Source organism: Ceratotherium simum, chromosome 26 (genome assembly GCF_057802395.1).
Source record: "Ceratotherium simum simum isolate JZ-2026a chromosome 26, ASM5780239v1, whole genome shotgun sequence".
Classification (NCBI taxonomy): Eukaryota; Metazoa; Chordata; class Mammalia; order Perissodactyla; family Rhinocerotidae; genus Ceratotherium; species Ceratotherium simum.
Genome location: NC_141925.1, coordinates 39,013,886 through 39,036,693, shown reverse-complemented (window position 1 = coordinate 39,036,693; position 22,808 = coordinate 39,013,886). Strand labels below are relative to the sequence as shown.

General features: G+C 40.2%; 1 pseudogene; it reads right to left on the bottom strand.

Annotated features, from left to right (window-relative positions):
* LOC101387105 (cytochrome P450 3A12-like) overlaps positions 1-22,195 on the bottom strand; it is a 34,514-nt pseudogene extending 12,319 nt beyond the window's left edge.
* Between the last annotated feature and the right edge of the window lie 613 nt (positions 22,196-22,808).

The following is a 22,808-nucleotide window of genomic DNA, read 5'->3' as shown; positions in this document are numbered from 1 at the left end:
ATTTGAGAGAAGAGAAAAAGGCAAAAATTGTCTTAATTCAGTTTTTCCCGAGGTCTATACTATTCTTGGACATCTCCTCCTGGTTATGCCACCGACCTCACCAAGAGAGCTGGGTAATTTAAGAGATAGAATTTCTGTCTAACATGTACAGTGTTCAATATGTCCCATGGAGAATCACAAAAGTACTTTAGCTACAAGTAATGTGGAATAGCATACCGCCAGGAAAATCTTAAATTACTCTAGCTAAAATATAGATTGAAAATTTTTGAAAGTGTACAATACTAAGGCTTAATTGTAGAAAAACTTAAAGGATCTTTCCCCTAATATATTTAAGAGAATAATATTCGGCTACAGATAAACTCTCGCTACTCAAAATGTGGTCCATGGACCAGCAGCATCAGCAGCATCTAGGACTTCATTTGAAACGCAAATCTCAACCCCCACCCTAGAACTATCAAATCAGAATATGAACTTGCACAAGATGTAGTGGTTGGTGTACATGACCAAGCTTCAGAAGCCTGGATTGTGCCTTGAGTGGCATTAGATAATGGAAGACCTGAGGCACAAGTCTTCAAATGGAAGATCCCAGATATGTAAGGAAACTACAGAGACAGACAAAATGCTACAAGAGTGGTGATTGACCCTAGTCTAATCAGTGGCATTAAATAGCAGAAGAAAGAAAGGCATTGGCCAGCATCAAATGTAGAAAAATAGGGTCCAGTGAGAGTAACAGCAATGCTTATTCAATCGTGGCCTGAATGTCATCTTCCTTAGCATATGTGACCTTTCTTTGTCCTGCTTTAAGGCCAGCAAATAGCCATTGTGTTTCTAAGTTGGCCTCCATTTTTAATTTCTCCTGGAAGAAACTAAGCATAGTCACACTCTAATCTATTTGCTTGGGACTAGATGGGGACCTTTAGATATTTACAGCACTGAAATAACCGTGGTTGGTACCTGCCCCAACCATGTAATTCACAACTAAAACACTACAAAACGAGTGTAAGAAAGGTCTACAGAGTTCCCACTTCCCAATGATGACATCTGTGATGCTGTCATGGGTGAATTCAACTATCAAATGCTCCCCCTCAGTTAGCATGAATCTCATGATACTCAAAGTTTAGAGCTGTGATGTACAATATGGTAGACACATGAGGCTATTTAAGTTTAAATTTATATTACTTAAATTTAAATCCAATATAAGATTCAGGTTTTCAGTGGCACTGCCGACATGTCAAGTATTCAATAGCCACATGTGTCTAGTGCTTACTGTATTGAACAGGGCAGATAGAGAATATTTCCTTCATCACAGAGAGTTGTACTGGACCATACAGTTAGATAGATTAGATAGATAGATAGATAGATAGATAGATAGATAGATAGATAGATAGATAGATAGACAGATAGACAGATAGATAGATACATAGATAGATAGATAGATAGATACATAGATAGATAGATAATAGATACATAGATGATAGTTGGATAGATAGAAGTAGCCATAGATATAGATATAATTACAGTGGTGTGCTACATTCAGATCATCTCTACTCTCTAGGACCAATTGTCAAATATTTGGGAATTCTGTGAGATGGTTGTCAAACTATTGGTAGCTTGAAATTAACCATATGGAAGTATTCATGTCATGGAATTAAACTATGTATCAGAGCCTTTTTTAGAGAGAGATACAGAGCATGTTTACAACACTGGCTATGGGTAGATATAGAAATATTTATGTTTATCAGTTCTGTGTAAATATGTTTGATGTTCTTAGCTTTGTCCTCTGAGAGGATCTAGAAGCAAAGAAACGCTACTAGAAATGAGCAATCCTACATCCCAGTGTTGGGTTTCTAAATACCATTTCTCACTAAAAGGAACCAGAGCTCCTTGGAGAAATGGTGGACTCCAGGGCTCGTGGAGGGAAATAGAATAGAAACCTGGAATGTCTTCCATCAGAAAGCAAGGAAGTGCTCAGAAAATAATATGTGAACAGATACAGTGTAATCTGCATACTACAATGGTGGATATATATCATTATACATTTGTCAAAACCCATGGAAAATAGAACAGCAGGATTGAACACTAAAGTAAACTATGGACTTTGGGTGATAATGTGTCAAGGTAGGCTCACTGTTTGTGACAAATGTACCACTCTGGTAGGGATTTCTATAGTGGGAGAGTCTGTGTATAGTTGGGGGAAATGAGTATAAAGGAAATCTCTGCACCTTGCACTCAATATTGCTGTGAATCTAAAACTGCTCTAAATAAGTTTCAGGACAAAATAAAATTTAAAAAGGAAGAAGAGGGCTGGCCCCGTGGCTTCTCGGTTAAGTGAGTGCGCTCCGCTACTGGCGGCCCTGGTTCGGATCCCGGGCACGCACCAACGCACCACTTCTCCGGCCATGCTGAGGCCACGTCCCACATACAGCAACTAGAAGGATGTGCAGCTATGACACACAACTATCTACTGGGGCTTTGGGGGAAAAAAATAAATAAATAAAGTTATTAAAAAAAAAAAAGGAAGAAGAAAAATCAAAGGAGACAGGAGTCCATTTGAAAGGGCTTCCAGTGGACAAGCCTGAGAGAATTTGAGCATCAAAATAAAGAATGATATAAGAGAGGAAATTAGTAATATATGAGATCATATTGATATAAATATGTAAACAAATAAATAAATGAAAGAGAATGGAAAGCTCTCCTTACAATGGAACATCAACTCATAAATGTAGAAGAAATGACAGAATTGGAAAGTCATCATTTTGCAACTATCATAGGAATAATGGCTTCAATCTAAAATCACCAACGGATGATAAAACTAGTAGATGAAATTTGAAGAGGTACAGAATGTTTACCCAGTCTCGAAGGCTTTCCTCAGAAGTTACATATTAACACAAATGGAAAAAGAAAACTTGACACTAGATTAAGCTAGTAAACACAACTTTAAACAATTCTACAAGTTAAGGTCACAACACTGGGGCAATGTGCCTTCTGTGATGAAGCCTTGATGCAAATATCCAGGTGAAGGTTCTAATTCACTGGGTCTGGATGAGGGCTGAGAATTGACATGGAAACAAGCTACCCAGAGGTTCTGATGTAGGTGATCCACAGACCACTGACTGACTTTGGGGCATGAAATATTCATTCGTGGTTGCTCTTCAAGATTTGGGGAAAAAAATAAAATGTGCCTGTACCTTTCTAGAAAGTGCCTCTGGCTACCATTTACATATGAACATGTATCTTTCTTCAATTTGGCTTCAATTCCCATCTATCTGGAAAAACTTTTTGCAGGTTTTCAGAAGCATCCTCTTCCTCTGAGCTTCCCCACACTGGCCCTCTGACACACTCTTGGGTTACCTTTATGGGTGTCCAGTTCTTTGGAATTCTGGGAGTTAATCATCAGCTGAAGAAAATCCACGCGGTGCTGGAAGGAGATAGACACATTTCAATTAGACACTTACTTGTGAAGTCAGAAATAAACCAGGAGCACAGTACTTAACCTCTTTCCTGAGAATATGGCCCCTTTAAGTCCAGAAGTCTGACTACTGTTGCCTGAGTCATCAGTGAACAGAAACATCCAGCTACAAATCTTGAAGAGCAAGCTATTTCTCTAAGAGAAATCTAGCCATCATGTCCAACTGTTTTTTGGTCCACATTCTCTCTGATCTTTGGCTTCTCTAGCTTTTGAACACAGTTTCTAGATCAAAGAGCTGCCTGTTCCCTCTCCTGTCATGCCTGCTTGCTCAGGAAGAAGTCCCTGACTTCAATCTCTTTTTTTCTTCAGCCTTAATTGTTAATGAATGGTCACATAAATTAATCCTCTGATGTTTGCAGAGTTCATCAGCAGCTTTTCTCTGAACATCTTCAAATGCCCCACACTCCCAGAACTCTACACAATCTTCAGTAACCTACTGGTAGTACCCAGGCCTGTCTCCCTGACTGCAGACATCCTTGTGCTGGTGTCCAGACCTCATGAAGGCAAATCTTGGTTAGCTAGCTGCAGCCTCAATGCCAGAGAGGACTCCTGTCAACTACAGACTATGAGAGGGCACCAATTTAACACAGACTATACTCTACAGGTAGCCTAATGGGGGCTTCCATTGGGGAATGTGTAAAATAAGAGGCTTGGAATTGAAATGTTTCTTTGCCAATCTAAGATCTGGGGAAATTATAATGCCAGTAAAATAATTTTTAAATAGAACTGTTTATCCTTTGACAATTGATTGAAAGGAAGTAGTAAAGTTTTGGCTCAAGAATATTCATGCAGTGACATAGTAATTGTCACCCCTATTATTAAAATTTAAATATGGCTCTCTGACTCATTCTTATCTCCCTCCCCAACTTCCACCTTCTTTATTTCCCCAAAATGATAGAAGTCTCCTGCTCTAAATCCTAGTGATCTCTGTCACCCGAAAAAAATTACAATGAAGTGCACATATCATATGTACACAGCTCCATAAATTATGAAAGGTGAACACCCACATGTAACCACCACCAGATTTTACCTTTTCCTTATCTTTGAGGTGATTTTCTTTCATCCTTTTTACAGATTTTGTAAAAAAATCAGTAACACTTTTTGGAAATAGAGAGATATTTAACAGTTCAAAAACTGGGTGAAGAAATGGAAAGAGTGCTGTAGGGGAAGAAAAAAAAAAGAAAGCACAACAAAAATGTATAATTTACCTGGAGCAATTATAATTTCCTTTACCAATCAGAAGAATAAAAGACAACAGCCTTCTCAGCCAGGAGCCATTCCCTCTATCACCTTTGCTCAGACTTCCAAGCCAATGGCTGAGCAACAGTAAGTCCCCACATAGGGGCCATCGCTACAGCCGTGAGGTCAATGGCCCTCTGCATCTTTGGAGTGACCAAAAGAAAGGATTGCATTTCTTGACCTCTTAGCCTTTTACCCATTGGACCTGAGTCTCTTTGGATAAACCAGACCATAGTCTGCTGCTTAAATTAATTGTGCAGTTCAAGAAATACAACTCCAGATAGAAATAATACATGATGTCTTTTAACCCCAAGGAAATGAAATCAGAAATCAATAACAGAGGTGCATGTACCTTTGCAAATTGGTGTTTTCAAGTTCTTTGGATAAATACCCATTGCAGCCTTATTCACGATAGCCAAGACTTGGAAGCAACCTAAGTGCCCATCAAGGGACGAATGGATAAAAAAGCTGTGGTATATATACACAATGGAATACTACTCAGCCATAAGAAACGATGAAATCCAGCCATTTGTGACAACATGGACGGACATTGAGGGCATGATGCAAAGTGAAATAAGTCAGAGGGAGAAGGTCAAATACCGTATGATTTCCTTCATTAAGTAGTAGATAATAACAACAATAAACAAACACATAGGGACAGAGATTGGATTGGTGGTTGCCGGGGGGGAAGGGGGGAGGGAGGAGGGTGAAAGGGATAATTCGGTACATGTGTGTGGTGATGGGTTGTAATTAGTATTTTGGTGGTGAACATGATGTAATCTATGCAGAAATAGAAGTACAATGATGTACACCTGAAATTTTTACAATGTTATAAACCAATGTTACTGCAATAAACAAAAAATTTATAAAAAAAAAAAAAAGAAATCAATAACAGAAAGAAAATTGGGAAATTCACAAATATGTGGCAATGAAACAATACACTCCTAAACAACCAATGGGTCAAAGAAGACATTAAAGGTGCAATAGATATTACTCGGACATAAATGAAAATGAAGACACGATATACCAAATCTTACAGGATGTAGCAAAAGCAGTGCTCAGAGAAATTTATGGCTACAAATTTCCACATTTAAAAAGAACAAAGATCTCAAACCAATAACCTAACTTTCCACCTTAACATACTGAAAAAAGAAGAGCAAATAAAACCTAGAGCAAGCAGAAGGAAATAATAAAGACAAGAGCAGAAACTAATGAAATAGAGAATAAAAAACAATAGAGAAAATCAATGAAACCAAAAGCTGATTCTTTGAAAAGACCTTTAGCTAAACTGACCAACAAAAAAAAGAGAGAAGATTCAACTTACGAGCATCAGAAATAAAATAGAGGACATAACTACTGACATTAAAAAAATAAAAAGAGGGGGCTCGCCCCATGGCATGGTGGTTAAGTCCAGCATGATCTGCTTCAGTGGCCTGGGTTCGTGGGTTCAGATCCCGGGTGCACACCTGCACCACTCATCAGCCACACTGTGTTGTCAAATAACATATAAAGTGGAGGAAGGTTAGCACAGATGTTAGCTCAGGACTAATCTTCCTCAGCAAAAAATGGACTTTTGGTGGTGAGAACAATGCAGTCTATACAGAAGTTGAAATATAAGGATTTACACCTGAAATTTAAATAATTTTATAAACCAATGTGACCTCAAGTAAAGAAAAGACAATCTGAATAAACCTATAACAAGTAAAAAGGTTGAGTTAGTAATCAAGATCCTATCCACAAAGAAAAGTTCAGATCCAAATGGTTAATGGGAAATTCTACCAAATATTTAAAAAAGAATTAACACCAATTTTTCACAAACTCGTCCATAAAATAGAAGAGGAGGGAACACTTCCAAACTCATTCTACAAGGACAGTATCTCCCTGATACTAAACCCAGACAAAGACATCACAGGAAAAAAAAAAATTACAGACCAACATGTTTTATGAACATGATTACATAAATGCTCAAAAAATACTAGCAAACTGAATCCAGCAACATATAAAAAGAAGTAGACACCATAAACAATGGAGTTTATTCCAGGAATGCAAGGTTACATAATACACCATATCAATAGAATAAACAACAAAAACCACATGATCATCTCAATAGAGGGAGAAAAAGCATTTCACAAAACCCAACATCCTTTTGTGTTAAAAACTTTCAGCCAACTAAGAGTAGAAGGGAATTTCCTCAACCTGATATAGGGCATCTAAAATAAACCATAGCTAACATCACACTTAATAGTGAAAGACTGGATGCTCTCCTCTACTATTAAGAGCGAGACAAGGATGCCTCTCTCACCACTTCTATTCAGTACTAGAAGTTCTAGCCAGGGGAATTAGGCAAGAAAAAGAAATAAAAGGCATCCATATAGGAGATGAAGAAGTAAAACTATCTCTATTACCAGATAACATGATCTTGTATATAGAAAATCCTGAAGAACTATTCAACCATAAAAAGAAATGAAGCACTGATACATGCTACAACATGGATGAACCTTGAAAATATTACACCAAATAAAGAAAGCCAGCCACAAAAGACCACATATTGTATGATTCCATCTCTATGAAGTGTCCAAGCTAGGTAAATCTATAGAGACAAAAAGTAAATTAGTGGTTCCTTAGGACTAAGGGGAGGGGCGGGGTTGGTTAAAAGGTACAGGGTATCTGTGTTGACAAAAATGTTCTAACAATTGACTGTAGTGATCATTGAACATATATTTGAATGTAATAAAAATCTTTTTTTTTCAGTTTAAGTGAATTATAATTGACATACAGTACTGTACAAGTTTAAGAAGTACAGGATAATGACTTGATGTGCAGCACAAGTTTCATTAACATCCATCACCTCTTATAGTCACAAAAAAAAAAAATTCCCTTGTGATGGAACTATTAGGATCCACTCTCTAGTGACTTACAAATATACCGTACAGCAGTGTTAGCTACAGACAATATGTTGTACATTACATTCTCAGTACTTATTTATCTTATAATCAAAAATTTCTACCTTTTAACCACCTTCCTCCAATTCCCCCACTTCAACCCATGCCTCTGGTAACTATAAATCTGATTTATTTTCTCTAAGAGTTTGGTTCTTTGAATTTTTTTTTTAGTCCACATATAAGTGAGATCATCCAGTATTTGTCTTTCTCCGTCTAACTTATTTCACTTAGCATAATGCCCTCAAGGTCCATGCATATTGAGGCAATGGCAGGATTTCCATCATTTTTATGGGTGAATAGTATTCCATTGTACACTTATAACACATTTTCTTTCTCCATTCATCTGTAGATGGATACTTAGGATGTAAAAACCATTGAATTGTACATTGTAAATAGGTTAAATGTATGGTATTGGAATTATAAATCAATAAAGATGTTACAGAAAGAAAGAAGGAAAGAAGAAAAAAAAGAGGAAAGGAGGGTGGGAGAAGGAAAGAAGGAAGGAAGGAAGGAAGGAAAAGAAAAACAGTAGTCCACGTACTTATTGAGAGAATGAATGGATTGAGGAAATCAAATCTAAAGAGCTTCTTGGCATTTTCCACAAAGGGATCTTGTGGGTTGTTGAGGAAATCGATGTTCACTCCAAATGATATGCTGGTAATCACATCCATGCTGTAGGCCCCAAAGATGCTGAGTAGGAAAAAAAAAAGACATAGAAAATTAAAATCAGCACCTCTTTACTCTCCTTATCCAACACATGCAACAAGAAATGCATGTAATTCATATGCCCAGGCAACACATGTAAAGAGCCAACACCATCAGAACCTTCTGCTGGATCATCTGAAGAGTCTATGCTACCATCACACTCACTCATGAGGTGTTCATCAGGTTCCAATGATGCACTTGGCCTTGCGTTAGAGGTGATGGGGACACTAAGGCATGTTAGACCCTCTTCTGACCTGAAGGAGCTGAGTCATAGAGGGATAGAGACCCATAATCAGAAAAATGACAATAGTGTGCTTTGAGTATGGGCAAAAGTACCTATACGAGCACTGTGTTTCAGCAGGACAGAGGGTGGAATAACTAAATCACTCTAGTGGAGTCAATAAAGGTGACATTGATCTGGGTCTTGCCTCACCGCAGTATCTATGCTCAGAGCTGATTCCTCTTTAGCACATTACAGAACAGCAGCACCCCGTTCTGAGTTGCCAGGAATGTCATCCCTCCTTCTCTACACCCCTGCTAAGGCTCCTGAAAGACCCACTCTTCCTCAACTCCAGTGATCTCAGGTTGCCCTGAGGGCTGACTCATTTCTGTAAATATAAAAACTAAGAATGTTCCTAGTTAGAAAATAATAATAGAGCACTCCAACACCGATTTAGGTGATCCCATAGCTAAGTGATCATATGTACCCAGCGTTCCCAGGACAATCCAAGTTTACACTTGTTGTTCCTGCATAATTAAAAATATCCCACTTTAGACAACAGATGATATAGTTACCCTACCCATAGCCTGTACAGGGCCTTCTCTCTTAGAGACTGAAAGGAGAAGTGGTGGTAAGATTTAATATTTAGCATTTTGTTGATATCCTCAGCAAAATCATGAAGGGGTTTAAGTTGTTCCAAGTTCCACAGTGTAACTTTCCTGCCCCACCCGCTGCCTACCAATACGTACCAATGCCTTCCCCTCTACACGGAAAACTTTAGTACGATCATGTTTCTTCTTTCTAAGCTACGTATTCTTGAGTTCCACAATATCCAAGGGTAAAATTACGCAGATAAATGAATCCTGGCTCATGTACACAGGTGAAAAGACCCTTTCTCTCCTGACTGCCCTGCCTTTTTGGGTAAGCCACCTCTTCTTGGGTGGGCCATTGGAGTTGTAACACCACACGCCTACTTCTGTTTGGTCACTGGAGTAACTCAATAGTGGAAATTTTGGCTCCATGTCAGGCAGCTGGTGGGTCTCGTGGCAGAGCTCAGAATCCCAGCAGGCGCAGCCCTACATACTCTTTCAAGGTGATGGGCTTGCCTTTCTCTGCTGCCTTCCTCAGGTTACTCACCAACATGTCTGCATACTGGCCAATGATGGGGAACATCTAGACCCAAAACACAACACCACCCACAGTGAAATGCAGAGACCCGAGTCTTAGAAGGACCTGGCTTTAGCAAGCACGGAACAGTACGTGACATTTTATAATGAATCTTATAATGTCTCTTCTAGGACATAAAGAGAAAACATCATTTTCAAGAAGCTCATATTCAGCAAACTACTCCTTGAAAAGAGACTAGGATCTTATTTTCTACCTGGCCCCAGGTGCTATCCTTACGTTTCTAATTAAAAGTCCTGTTAATATCCTACCTCCTTGAGCTTTCCACTCGTGAAGGTTGGAGACAGCAACATTCGTATTCTCTTCCATTTTTCATCCTCAGACAGAGAGACGGCAGTTTTCATAAATCCCAGTGGACCAAAAGGCTAGACCCAAAGAAAAAGACATTCTGCCCTACATGAATTTTGGGAGTTTCAACAATTGTGGAAAATTCGTTAAATTGGCATCAAATATTCAACAAATATTTAAGGACTGTCTACTTAGTAGCAGACCTTATGATAGATGCTCAATAAACATTTAATCCAAATGCCTGGGTTCCTTTGAGGGTGGAGGAGACATCCAGCCAACTGATGTGGTTTCCAGCCTTTATATTCCAATCACAGGTTAAATGCAAATGACCCATGTGGTAGAGAAACTGTTCTTCCAGGGGAATAGATAGGAATAAGACCTAGTACGTCCTCCAGGGCTGTGCAGAGTAGAAAGGGATTGGTGACAGACAGCCAGACAGCCTTGGAAAATTGTATGTTGCCTCAGGCCCACTCTGTCTACATGTATCTACGGCAAAAGCAACTTGAAAAAGGGATGTCCTGATATGGTGACTTTTAAATAAATAGTAGTTAATACTTAAAAGACTAGTAATCTATTTGTTATTCTGAAGAAATTATACAATCACATGGGAATCCTTTTGCATTACATTTTTCCTCCAGGGATAGAAAGGAAAGAAAGAGATAATTCTATTTCTCAGCTTGAGACTGGCCTACCAATCCAACCTCCTTGAGACTTTCTTTCATCTTTAAAAACTATATTTTGTTTTAAAATGGATATCTCCAACACCATTTCATGATAAAAACTCAAAAACTAGGAAGAGAGGGAAACTTCCTCAACTTTGTAGGGAGCATCTACAAGAAAACCTACAGTCAACATCCCAGTAATGATGAAAGACGGGAGTGACTTCACTAAGCTGGCTGAGTAGGACTCCAGCCTCCATCACTCCTCAAGGAACATCAATTAGACAGCTATCCACAAGTGAAAAGAGGTCTAGGAGAGCTCAGGAGTCTACTTAAGATGCTTCAGCAACACAGTGGAGGAAAAAATCTGAGAATAACTGCAAAATGGGTAGGGAGAATAGTTTCATTTTGCCTGCATCATCCCATCCTCCACGCCAGCACTGCTCAACAGCTAGAGGGAACTCTCAACCTGAGAGACTGGGCTGGGACTAGGACAGCAGGGCAAGTGACCGGTTTCCCCAGCCTTTCAGGGCACTGCACTAATGAACTGCTTTGGTTTCACCCCATCCAGAGACTGGCATAGGTGACATATCTTAAGACAACTAGGAACAAAGAAGGGCAGGGACTGCCAGTAACAGCTGTGTGGTGGGAGTGTCCATGGTTCTCTGTGGCCTGCTCTGCAGAAGATTCCAGAAACTTCCACTGCTGAGGAAACCAACAGCCAGCATAGATGTTGCAGACACTCTGCAGATTTTGCAGCTGATAGCCCCACAGGTTTTTATAATCACAGACCCAACTTCCTCAGTCCTGCCCTGTCCCACTCCTCCCCTGCCACAGCTGCCCTAGCCAGTGCCATCAACAACTCCAGGAGTCCGTGGATCCATGTCAGCAGCCAGCCCGGACTCTGTGCCTGGTTAGGTGCATAACAACAGCCCAGGGCCCTGCAGCTGCTCAGGTGCTTGGAGCCAGCCCTGATTCCTGTCACTGGACTTCATTGCATGTGCCCAGAGCTAACCCCTGCAGCCGCCCACCTGCACACTGCCAGCCTCAACTCCAGTCACCAGCCCCCACTGCAGTGCATGTGCCTGCACTCAGCCCCCAGGGATGAGCATGTGCAAACCACCAACTGTGGCCACCACTGACGCCTGCCTCAGCACCTTGCTATTAGACCTGGAGGTGGAGCTAAAGACCTGAACAGCCGTTGCAGCCAATGTGGACACTCCACAGCTCTTGTTGCCAAGGATCGTGCAGTTGGTGATGTCGTGAACCCCAGCTGCATGAGCCAACCATGCCCCCCCGAATATAGAGCCACCACACACCCCCACACTTGGCACTCAGCACCACTAGACTGAGGGCCACAGCACACTACAAAGTGACCCAGCACACAAGCAAAGGTCTTTCCTTACTGAAGTTAGTCATAAGTCTGGAGAGGTGACTGCTTCTTCAATTGCACAGACACCATTGCAAGACCACAGCGATCACGAATAATCAGGGAGACATGACAGCAACAAAAGAACACAGCAAACTTCCAGTAACTGACTCCAAAGAGATGGAGATCCACAAATTGCCTGACAAAACATTTGAAATAATTGTTCTAAAGGAGCACAGAGAACTACAAGAGAACACAGATAAACAATTTAACAAAATCAGAAAAAAATTATAAAAACAAAATGACAAGTTCAACAAAGAGATATAAAAAAAAAGAAAAAGAAATTTTAAAGCTGAGAAATGCAAAGACTGAACTAAAATGTGACTGAGAGCTACAAGGGAACCCCCATACAGCTATCAGTGGATTTCTCAGCAGAAACCTTGAAGCCCAGGAGAGGCTGATTCAATATATTCAGGTGCTGAAAGAAAAAAACTACCAAACAAAAATACTTTACCTGGAAAAGTGATCCTTCAGAAATGAGGGAAAGATAAAGACATTTACAGACAAACAAAAGCAGAAAGAGTTCATCACCACTAGACCTGCCTTACAAGAAAGGCTAAAGGGAGTTCTTCAAGCTGAAAAGAAAGGACACTAACTAGTAACAGGAAATGATATGAAAGTATAAAACTCACTGGTAAATGTAAATATATAGTCAAATTCAGAATACAGTAATATTGTAAAGGTGGTGTGCAAATCACTTACAACTATAGTGTAAAGGTTAAAAGACAAAAGAATTAAAGATAACTATACTAAAATAATTTGTTAATGGATACACAATATAAAAAGATGTAAATTGTGACATCAAAAACATAAAATGCCAGTGGGGAGTAAAAGCATTGAGTTTTTGAGTGAGAATAAAGTTAAATTGTTATCAGTTTAAAATAAACTGTGATATCTACAAGGTGTTTTATAGAAGCCTCAGGGTAACCACAAAACAAAAACCTATAGTAGATACAGAAAAGATAAAGAAAGAGAATCAAAGCACACCACTATAGAAAATCATCAAATCACAAAGAAAACAGGAAGAAGAGAGGAAGGAGGAACAAACGATCTATGAAACACCAGAATAACAAAATGGCAATAATAGGTCCTTTCAATCAATAATTACTTTAAATATAAATGGATAGATGAATGCATAAAGAAAATGTGTGTGTGCATACGTATTATACACACACACACACACACACACAAACATACGATGGAGTATTATTCAGTCTTGAAAAAAGAAAGAAATCCTTCCATTTGTGACAACGTAGATGAACCTGGAGGACAACATGCTAAGAAAATTAAGTCATATGCAGAAGGACAAATAGCACATGATCTCACTCGTATGTGGAATCTACAAGAGAAAAGTCAAACTGATAGTAGCAGAGAGTAGAATGTTGGTTATCAGATGATAGGGAAGGGGAAATGGGAGGTGTTGTTCAAAGGATACAAACTTTCAGTTATGAGATAAATAAGTTCTGGTGACCTAATGTACAGCTTGGTGATTATGGTTAATAATACTGTATTGTATACTTGAAATTTGAAAAGAGTAGATCTTAAGTGTTCTTACCACACACACAAGGAAAGGTAACTATGGGAGGTGATGGGTATGTTAATTCGTTTGTGGTAATCATTTAACAATGTATTCTTATATCAAAATATCACATTTTACAGCTTAAATATATACATGTTTTATTTTTCCAAAATCAATTTAAAAAATTTTTAAATGGTGAAAGAATAAATTCTTCTTCCAAAGATAAGAAGCAAGGGGAAAATATCTACTGTCACCATTTTATTCAACATCATACTGGAAGTCCTAGCTAGTGCAGTAAGACAAGTAAAATAAATAAAAGGCATACAGATTGAAAGTGAAAACATAGAAGTGTCCCAATTTTCAGGTGATATAATTGTCAATGTAGAAAATCTCAAGGAATATAAAAAGAAAAACCTCTAGAACTAATGAGCTGAGCAAGGTTGTAGGATACAAGATCAACATACAAAAATCAACTACATTTCTATATAATAACAATGGATATGTGAAAACACATTAAAAACACAAATGCGTTTACAATCACGCCAAAAAATATGAAACACTTTACGTGCAAATCTAACAAAACATGTACAGGATCTCTATGCTGAGAACTGCAAAATGTTGATGAAAGGAATCAAAGAAAACCTAAATAACTAGAGACATTCTGTGTTCATGGATTGGAAGTCTTGACCTAGTAAAGACATAGATTTTCCCCAAATTGATCTGTAGATTACGACAATCTCAGCAATTTCTTTGTAAACGTGGATAAGCTTATTCTAAATTTGTATGGAAATGCAAAGGACCTAGAATAGCTAAAACAATTCTGAAAAAAAAATAAAGTGGGAGAAATCATTCTACATAATATTAAGATTTACTCTGTAGCTATAGCCATGAAGATTGTGTGGTACTGGTGGAGGGATAGACCCACAGATCAATGAACAGAGAATGAGAAATAGATCCACGCGCATAGGTCCAACTGTTTTTTGACAATAGTGCAAAAGCTATTCAATAGAGGAAAGACAGCCTTTCCACAAACAGTGCCAGAGCAATTAGACATCCATAGGCAAAAAAAAAAAAATGAAACTTGATCTAAACTTCACACCTTATACAAAAATTAACACAGAATGGATCATGGACTTAAATGTAAAACATAAAACTATATAATGTTTACGAAAGAAATAGGAGAAAATCTTTGGGACCTAGGGCTAGATGAAGAGTTTTCAGACTTGACAGCAGAAGTACAACCCATAATAGGAAAAATGGATAAATGGGCCTCATTAGAAGAAAAAATATTTGCTCTGCTAAAGACCCTGATAAGAGGAAAAGAAAAGCTACACCCCGTGACGATAAAAGAATAGTAAGAGGGACCCTTGTGGTGATGTAACAGTTCTGTATCTTGATTGTGGTGGTCGTTACACAAATCTACATACATGACAAATTTTCATAGAGCAACCCACACACACACACATACATAAACACACAAATGAGTGCACATAAAACTGATGAAATCTGAATCAGCTCACTGGACAATACCAATGTCAAGGTCCTGCTTTGATACTGTACTATAGCTACGCAAGTTATTACCACTGGAGGAAGCAGGATGAAGGGCACCTGACATGGCACCTCCCTGTACTTTTTTTTTTTTTTGGCAACTTCCTGTGAACCTATAATTATTTATAAATACAAACTTAATAAATAAAATTTTACATTAAAAGAAATGGATGCCTACCTGCCGGTTTGTGAAAACAAAATAACATTCTTTCACTAGTACTGTTTTGATCATGTCTGGATCTGTGATAGCCAACACAGGCCGTCTACCATCATAAACCCTGTTGGGAAAACAGAGCTGATTACATTGAACAAGCTGGATTCTACAGCTGGAGCCACACCTGAAAGTCCAGACTTTCATCCTGACGTTACAGAATCCATACATCATTTTTTCTATGTTTAAAATATTTCATTATAAAAAGAAATTTAGGTTAGTAAATAATTGAAGATAAGTAAATTGTCTAAGAACAAAACAATAATTAATTAGGAAAGTCCACCCACTCGGTCATGAAAAATTATAATTTTGAAGATCTATCAAAAACATGACAGATGCATATGACCTAATATTAGATGAAAACTGTAGACATACTGATCACAAATATGGAAAAATATGTCTACAGGCATAAAAAGATTTGGAATGCTCAAAAAGTGATAGTAGGTTTATGAATGATTTCACTGTCCTATTTCTAAAATTTCTAAAAGAGGCTCTGGACTGAGATTACCTTGCATACGGCGAGGGCATCATCATAACAACAAGTCTATCCAATGAAAGTTTCCAGAATACTCACCCCCACATTTTTCCATACTTTTTAAAACATTTATTGTCAAAATCCCAAAAACCCTGCAAGGAGAAACAAAATTAGATTACTAATCGAAATGTATTGAAATCTACCTAAAATTGGCACAGAAATTACTGGAATCCCATGAAATCAGTCTTATTGTCTTTCACTGGCAATGAGAGGGAGCTCTTATTCAGAGATGTCTTAGGGAAAAGAAGAGAAAATAGAGGAGATATCTGAAATGGAGCATTTAATTTTTAACATTTTACAAGTATAGTAGATACTAAATGACTTACCCATGTCTATGGATAGTAAGTAACTCCTTCTCTTCCTAAAGTATTTTCACTTGTGCCCAGGTTGTCTCTGAAATTAAATAACTCTCTGAATTATTAGCTCCAGGGACACGACAAAACTGAAGCTGAGGGAAAGTGAGCATGCCCTGCACACTCTTTCATCTCCTTGTTAAGCATCCTTTTCATTTATCTCATGAGCCCTCTCTAGAATTCTAGCAGAGTTAGGAGGTTTAAGACACCAGTGACCTCTTTTAGTCTAGCAGATTTAAATAAGTCTAAGGCATGTTTGTTGAGTGAGAAAGTGAGTGAGTGTGTGAATGATTGAATGACAAAGTGGACCTGCCTTCCAGTTTTCCAGCTCAACATAGAAAAGGTGGGGAGAAGCCACCACTCCACACAGGACAGAAAAAATTAAAACACTTGTTCTGAGTTTTCATTTCTATAACTTAAAAAAAATCTCCCCATCACTAAGTTTCAGTTGTGATGATTTGACTATGCAAAACAAGGCCCCATAAACTTGGATCTTGGGGTGCATCTACTAAGGAGCTGATCTGAGAAAATTAGAAAGGAAATTATTGCTTTTTAGGATGGAAAAATATATGAAAGTTCTTAGGCAATAGTTAGGCACTGAAGGCCTCAGTTGGGAGAACTGGGATCTAAGAAACAATCCTCAGGTCTGTGGGAATCTAGGCAAAGACCAGACTACATACAAGCTTCTGCCTGCTTGCAGTCTGGACGTGAACTTGAAACCTTCCACCCAGGGACCAGACCCTGGGAGAGGCATCAGAGCTGAGTTAACCACAATGGCCCCACTGAAACGCACAGTCCATGTGTCACCTAGTACATTCCACTCAGTTATACTAATTTTTAGTAACATTATGCCATAACCTCCCTTCTAGTGTTGTTGTAGAAGTGAGTCTGCATTTGTTTATAAAAAGTAGACAACTCAATTAGTGTTTAAATATCTGAAGTCCATTGACAACCACCATCTTGTCTCAGTATATGCACTCACTGCTCAGACTCACCCATAGGGCGCCTCCTCTGAAGGAAGAGAAGTAAAGCAGAAAGCTCTTGTTCCATCTCTCAAATCCCAAAAGATGTCACGGGTAGCAAAAGGGGGAATAAAGCAATGGGTATAACTGCAGGGGTTTAGCAGTTCTTGAGAGAATTCAAGTTTGTGCAAAATACCCAACGGTGAATACTGGGGCTGCCTAATAAACTGAAGATTAAAAACTACCCAGAAGGGGGCCCCAGAGGCCTAGTGGTTGAATTCAGTATGCTCCACTTCAGCAGCCGGGAATCAGTGCCCAGGTGCGGACATACACCACTTGTCTGTCAGTGGCCATGCTGTGGTGGTGACTCACACACAAAAGGAGGAAGATTGGTAATAGATGTCAGCTCAGGGAGAATATTCCTCAGCAAAAAAAAACAAAAACTACCCAGGAGGAAGGAGGGGAAAAAAAGCTATCTTATGCTACAAACAGGAAAGTCTGCCTCTTGTGTACACACTTAATGAGCTACTACTGGGAACTCCCTTCTTTATTTTCTCCTAATACTAAATGCGATTGTGCTTTCCTGGGAATCTGCACCTGGCAGAAAGAAAATCCTCTTCTCAATGCTCACGAGTTGGAATATCAAGTCCTGTGCTGAATTGGCCAGAGAGCTGGGCTGTCCAATAGAGGCAAAACCTGAGACTCCTAACAGCTGACAATAGACCCCTGGGGTAAACCTGGCCATGTGCTGGGTGGGGCCTATAACACCATTTCTGGAAAGAGGAAAAGCTCAAAAATTCCTCCTGAGCATGGGCATTGTTACTATGGAAATAAGCTGGGGTTTGCATTCATAAGAAGCAAAATAGGGGGCCTTCCTGGTTGCCTAGTAGTTAAACTCATATGCTCCACTTTGGTGGCCTGGGCTACATGGTTTTGGATACCAGGTGTGGACCTACACATTGCTCATCAAGCCATGCTGTGGCAGCGTCCCATATACAAAATGGAGGAGGACTGCCACAGATGTTAGCACAGTCACTGTTCCTCAAGCAAAAAGAGGAAGATTGGCAACAGTTGTTAGCTCAGGGCCAGTCTTCATCACCAACAACAAAAAAAAAGAAGCAAACCGGGAAGCTCAAACAACACTTACCTTATGGTAGCTCAGAATATGTCCCAAAAAAGGCAGAGGTGTCGGCCCAGGAATTCCCAGCTTCTTAAAAAGGCCATGAGTATAGGTCCCATACCTATAAAGTGAAAGAGAGATCCAGGTCACAGGGATTGTGGAATAGGTGCTGGGGCTGGCCAGTCCCTGACTCAGAACTGGAACACTGAAGAGAAGGAGGTAACGTGGAGGCGATAAATAACAGCAACTCCAACAGCAATAATTACATTCGCTCATGATCTCCTTTCGCACCTCCACTGTGAGACTCACAAAAAGTAACCATGAGTGGCTAAAAGCAGCTGAAGTCTCCATGGTCCCAATCCTAGAGTGAATACTTGACAACTGTTTCCAAACTTGAGGGCCCCTGAGATGTTCACGCTGGACTTCTCCCAGGGAATTCATTCATGTCCATTTAGTAGCTTGACTCTTCCATGATTTAGAGATTCTCATTCTAGGTAGAAAGGGGAAAAATTTTTTTCTGCTCTAATGAGATTTTCCATAACTACATCCACTCAACAACATAGAGTTACTGAGAGCCTACTGTGACATTGTTCTTACACTGTGCTCGAAGACTTTTGTGATTTTCCTTCCCCTATGCCCTGACCCCATTTTAGGATTTGGTCCTTCTTCAATCTGTCTTCATACAGGCCTCGGAGCAGCCAGGGTTCTTATTTCAATAGAGTGAAGACTGTGTTCAAGGCTTCCATTGGCCTCGTAGAAATGTGAGCATCTTTCAGTCTCGCCCAAGTCCGTGTTGTCAGGCAGTTTGGTTGACTTGAGCTAAAGATAAGGGTGATTGACCCATATGTTCCCCAATGACTAAAGAATCCATTTCCAGACCGTTCTTCCTCTCATGGCATCTGGTTCTCCAACCTGCGATACTCATCTGCTAAGCACGGTGCCAGGGAACACTCATTGTTCAAGATGGTCAGTCACAAAGCAGTTAGTTTACTGTTTCTGTGCATTAACTATCTCAGAAACCCATTAAGCTGGTGTTCCCTATGGCAGGCCTGCCTGCAACTAATCTCTCACGTATCATGTGTGGAATCCCACAACTGGAGGTTCTGGATCCTTGCAAGTCTTCCAACTCTAGTGTTACTGAGAGATGGCAGAATGGAGGAAGAAGACGGGGTGAGGGAAGAAGCTGCTGGCAACTATTTTAACCATGAAGTTGCTAGGCTTACAAGACTTGCTCTGGAGAGGCAAATTAGGAAAGTATTGCTGAAAAGTATGCAATGTATAGATGGTACAACATGCTCTACACGGGCTTTCAGCAAAAGGGTAGGGGGCCTTCCAAAGTTCAGGTATCCTCCTGTTGATAGAAAAAGATGCATAATGCAACATAAAATGAGTAATCATAAAATGTTCCAGAGAGTGGAATTAAGACTTTGTCTCTTCTTCTTTGGAGATTAGCCTTTAAGGCTGTACAGGTTTCAAATATTCTGTATAAATCCAGCAAATCTTATAATATGTGATAAAATAAACCCCAAAACATGGCATGAGAGGACCTGTGTTTGAAGCATCCAACAGAGGCACCTTGAGCAGGCCCAGCTGGGCACTGGGATCCTTCCTCCAGAACAGCTGATGGAAGCACGAGCACTAACTGACAGAAACAGGGGTGGTCTCGGTTAGTCCCACCCAGTTCCTTCCTTTGCCATGACAACCACGGGAAATCAATTAAACCAATTTCTGCTTCTGAACTTTCAATGTGTGACATGAACTCGCAGGTGAGGCCAAGCAATTGAGTGAATGTGTCAGCAACCCTGGCCCCCAAGGAAAGATCTAGTCTAGTGTCTAAACTCACATGGTTCCAGGTCAAGGCAGACGGTGGGCTGGGTGAATTCCTCAGTTTCTTTTCAGCTTCCCTCTTTTGGGTAGAGTAATGAGGCTTTTGGTACAAGTGAAGGTGAAAACAATAAAGCCAATCTTTTTTATTATGTTTACATTGTATTGGCATAAGGAGGCCATTGTCTACTCTACAGCTACTGACTCCTGTCTGCACCAGTGTCTCCAAGGCTATAGTGTTGTTCGTTCAGTGCTGACGCTATCTAGCGACAGTCCTGCTGCCAGACAGACCACACAAAGAGTGACTTAGATGGATGGTGTCCTTGTCTCTAGGCTTCAAGCAGGTGAGATGCTAACCCTGCTGCCCATGTGGGACCAGGACTGAGGACTATCTCTGCTCTGAGGGAAAAGGAATATTCTTCCTCTTCATCCTGACTCCTACCTGGATGCCTCTCATATCATCACTGGCTCACAGTCTCGCTTACTCACCTGCACTGAGAGATTAAAAGAACCTGCTGGGCAGGGATATTTTTAAAAAATGTATACAATCTACATCATAGAAGTATATATTTGTGCCATAGATTCATATTCCTCACTTTATTCCACAACGATGAGGTTATTTATGCACTTTTCTAGCCACAAATACTGAACCTACATCCCTCTTTTATCCTTCAAAAAGTAAATGCTGGAAATACTCTTATCTCAGTAAAAAATCTAGTGAAATAGAATGAAATTAAACCACATCAAGTAACTTTAAAATGTTATCATTCAGAAAATATGTTGTCAAAATACTCGCAATTACTAACATTTCTTTCAAAGAATTAAAACCAGATTTATATTTTCTATGTTTGTATCTGTGTTCATGATTTCCTATTCTCAGAAAGTGAGATGGAGACAGAGGTCAAATGTGACATGGAGGGGCCTTCCCTACCCACAGGTTGAAAATAAATCCTCTCCGAACCTGCACTATGATACCAGGATCCCACCATTGAAAGGAATTCCTCTGCTGGATGGTTTGATTCACCGTCCTGCACTGTAACTTACAGGGAAAAATATTTAAAATCCAAATTGGTTTTTGGGGCTCATACCTTTGCAGTCTGCTAGCAGATTTCATATCAAGGGGAGAAGAAATCTCTGTACTGATGCTAACCCTCCCAGAGACTGGAAGGAAAAGGTGAAAGGAAAGAATACAATTTCAAGATTTCAGCCAGGTTTCCTCTGCTCTAAAGATTCCTCATTTAGGGGTAAGTATTTCTGCATATTACAGGGTGAGGGAATTGAGTCTTAGGAGGGGCTACAAAGGGTTGGGGAACAGCAAAGAAGGAGGAGCTGACTCTGAGAAGAGGGGCAGAGCAGTTTCCAGCCTTAGCAAATTCTAGGTGCTCCAAGAGAATTGTGTACATGGTGCCCGGTGGTAGGAGGGAGGGAAGCAGGAACCACCTGACTGACACAGGGGTCAGTCCTTTACATGTCCTTTGTAGTAAACACAGAGCCTGGAAGGTGAAGATAATGAGACAAAAACCCAAGCCACTTCCTTCTGCCTCCAGGATCCCCAGAGCTTGGGAAGCGGGTGAGGACTCCACTGCCCGGGGGCCTGTTGGTTTTAAACAGCCTCTGCTGAATTCTGGTTGAAGAGTCTAGGTCCACACTGGTAGTCAATCAGAAGATCAGCCCCAGGAGCAAATAATGTCAATAAACCCTCCCAACTACAGAAATTTTGGGGGAGGGGGAGGGATGCTCCTTCAACGGATCTGGGTCAGATCAACGATAACCTCTCACGTGTTGCTAGCACCCAACGATTAAGCAACTTCCCTTTTGTTAACTCTTTAAATCTTCAAAACAAATAAGGGAAAGGGGGGCTGATTAGCACCCCAAGTCCACGGTTACAGAGGACACAAACCTGGACAGTTACTCACAGATAGAGGAGCACCAGGCTGGTAGCCAGGAGAACCCAGGTTTCTGTGGAAAAGCTTGGGGTCAGGTCCATGGCCACTTTCCTTCTGAGATTCTCTCCTCTGAGTTTTCCTTTCAGAAGTCAGTGCTACTGTTTGCAGACCTGTGGATACAGAGCTTCCCTTCCAGCCCAGTGGAGATTGAGTGAGGCTGGAAGGTTTATGTGCTGGGAAAGGGGGTGGTGCTGCAGCTGCAGCCAGTAGAAGGGCCACCTGTGCTCCACCTCCAGGTGCCCTCTCCCCCCTGATACTTGGCACAGCATCATGGACACTCCAGTTTGACCTCCTTTGAGTTCATATTCTGTGGGAAATCAATAAACAACTCGATCAGTGTTATCAGTAAGCCCAAAGGTTACAAAAACTCAGTAAAGCTACTGGCCTTCAATCTCTAACCTGTCCTTGACTCCATGGCTGCATGCACTCCAAAATATTTGAAATCCTTCAAACTGGCTAGGCCTACAGATCTTTACCCATGCACTTTCCTCTGCCCATAAATACACCTGTGCCCTGTGGAAGGCTCCTACTCATCCTTCAAAACCGAGCTCAGACAGAACCCCATCTGTTAGAGTCTTTCCTCACCAACCTCCTTGAATAGATATAACCACTTCTTCCTCTGGACTTCTTCTATCTCCCCCCAATTCTATTATT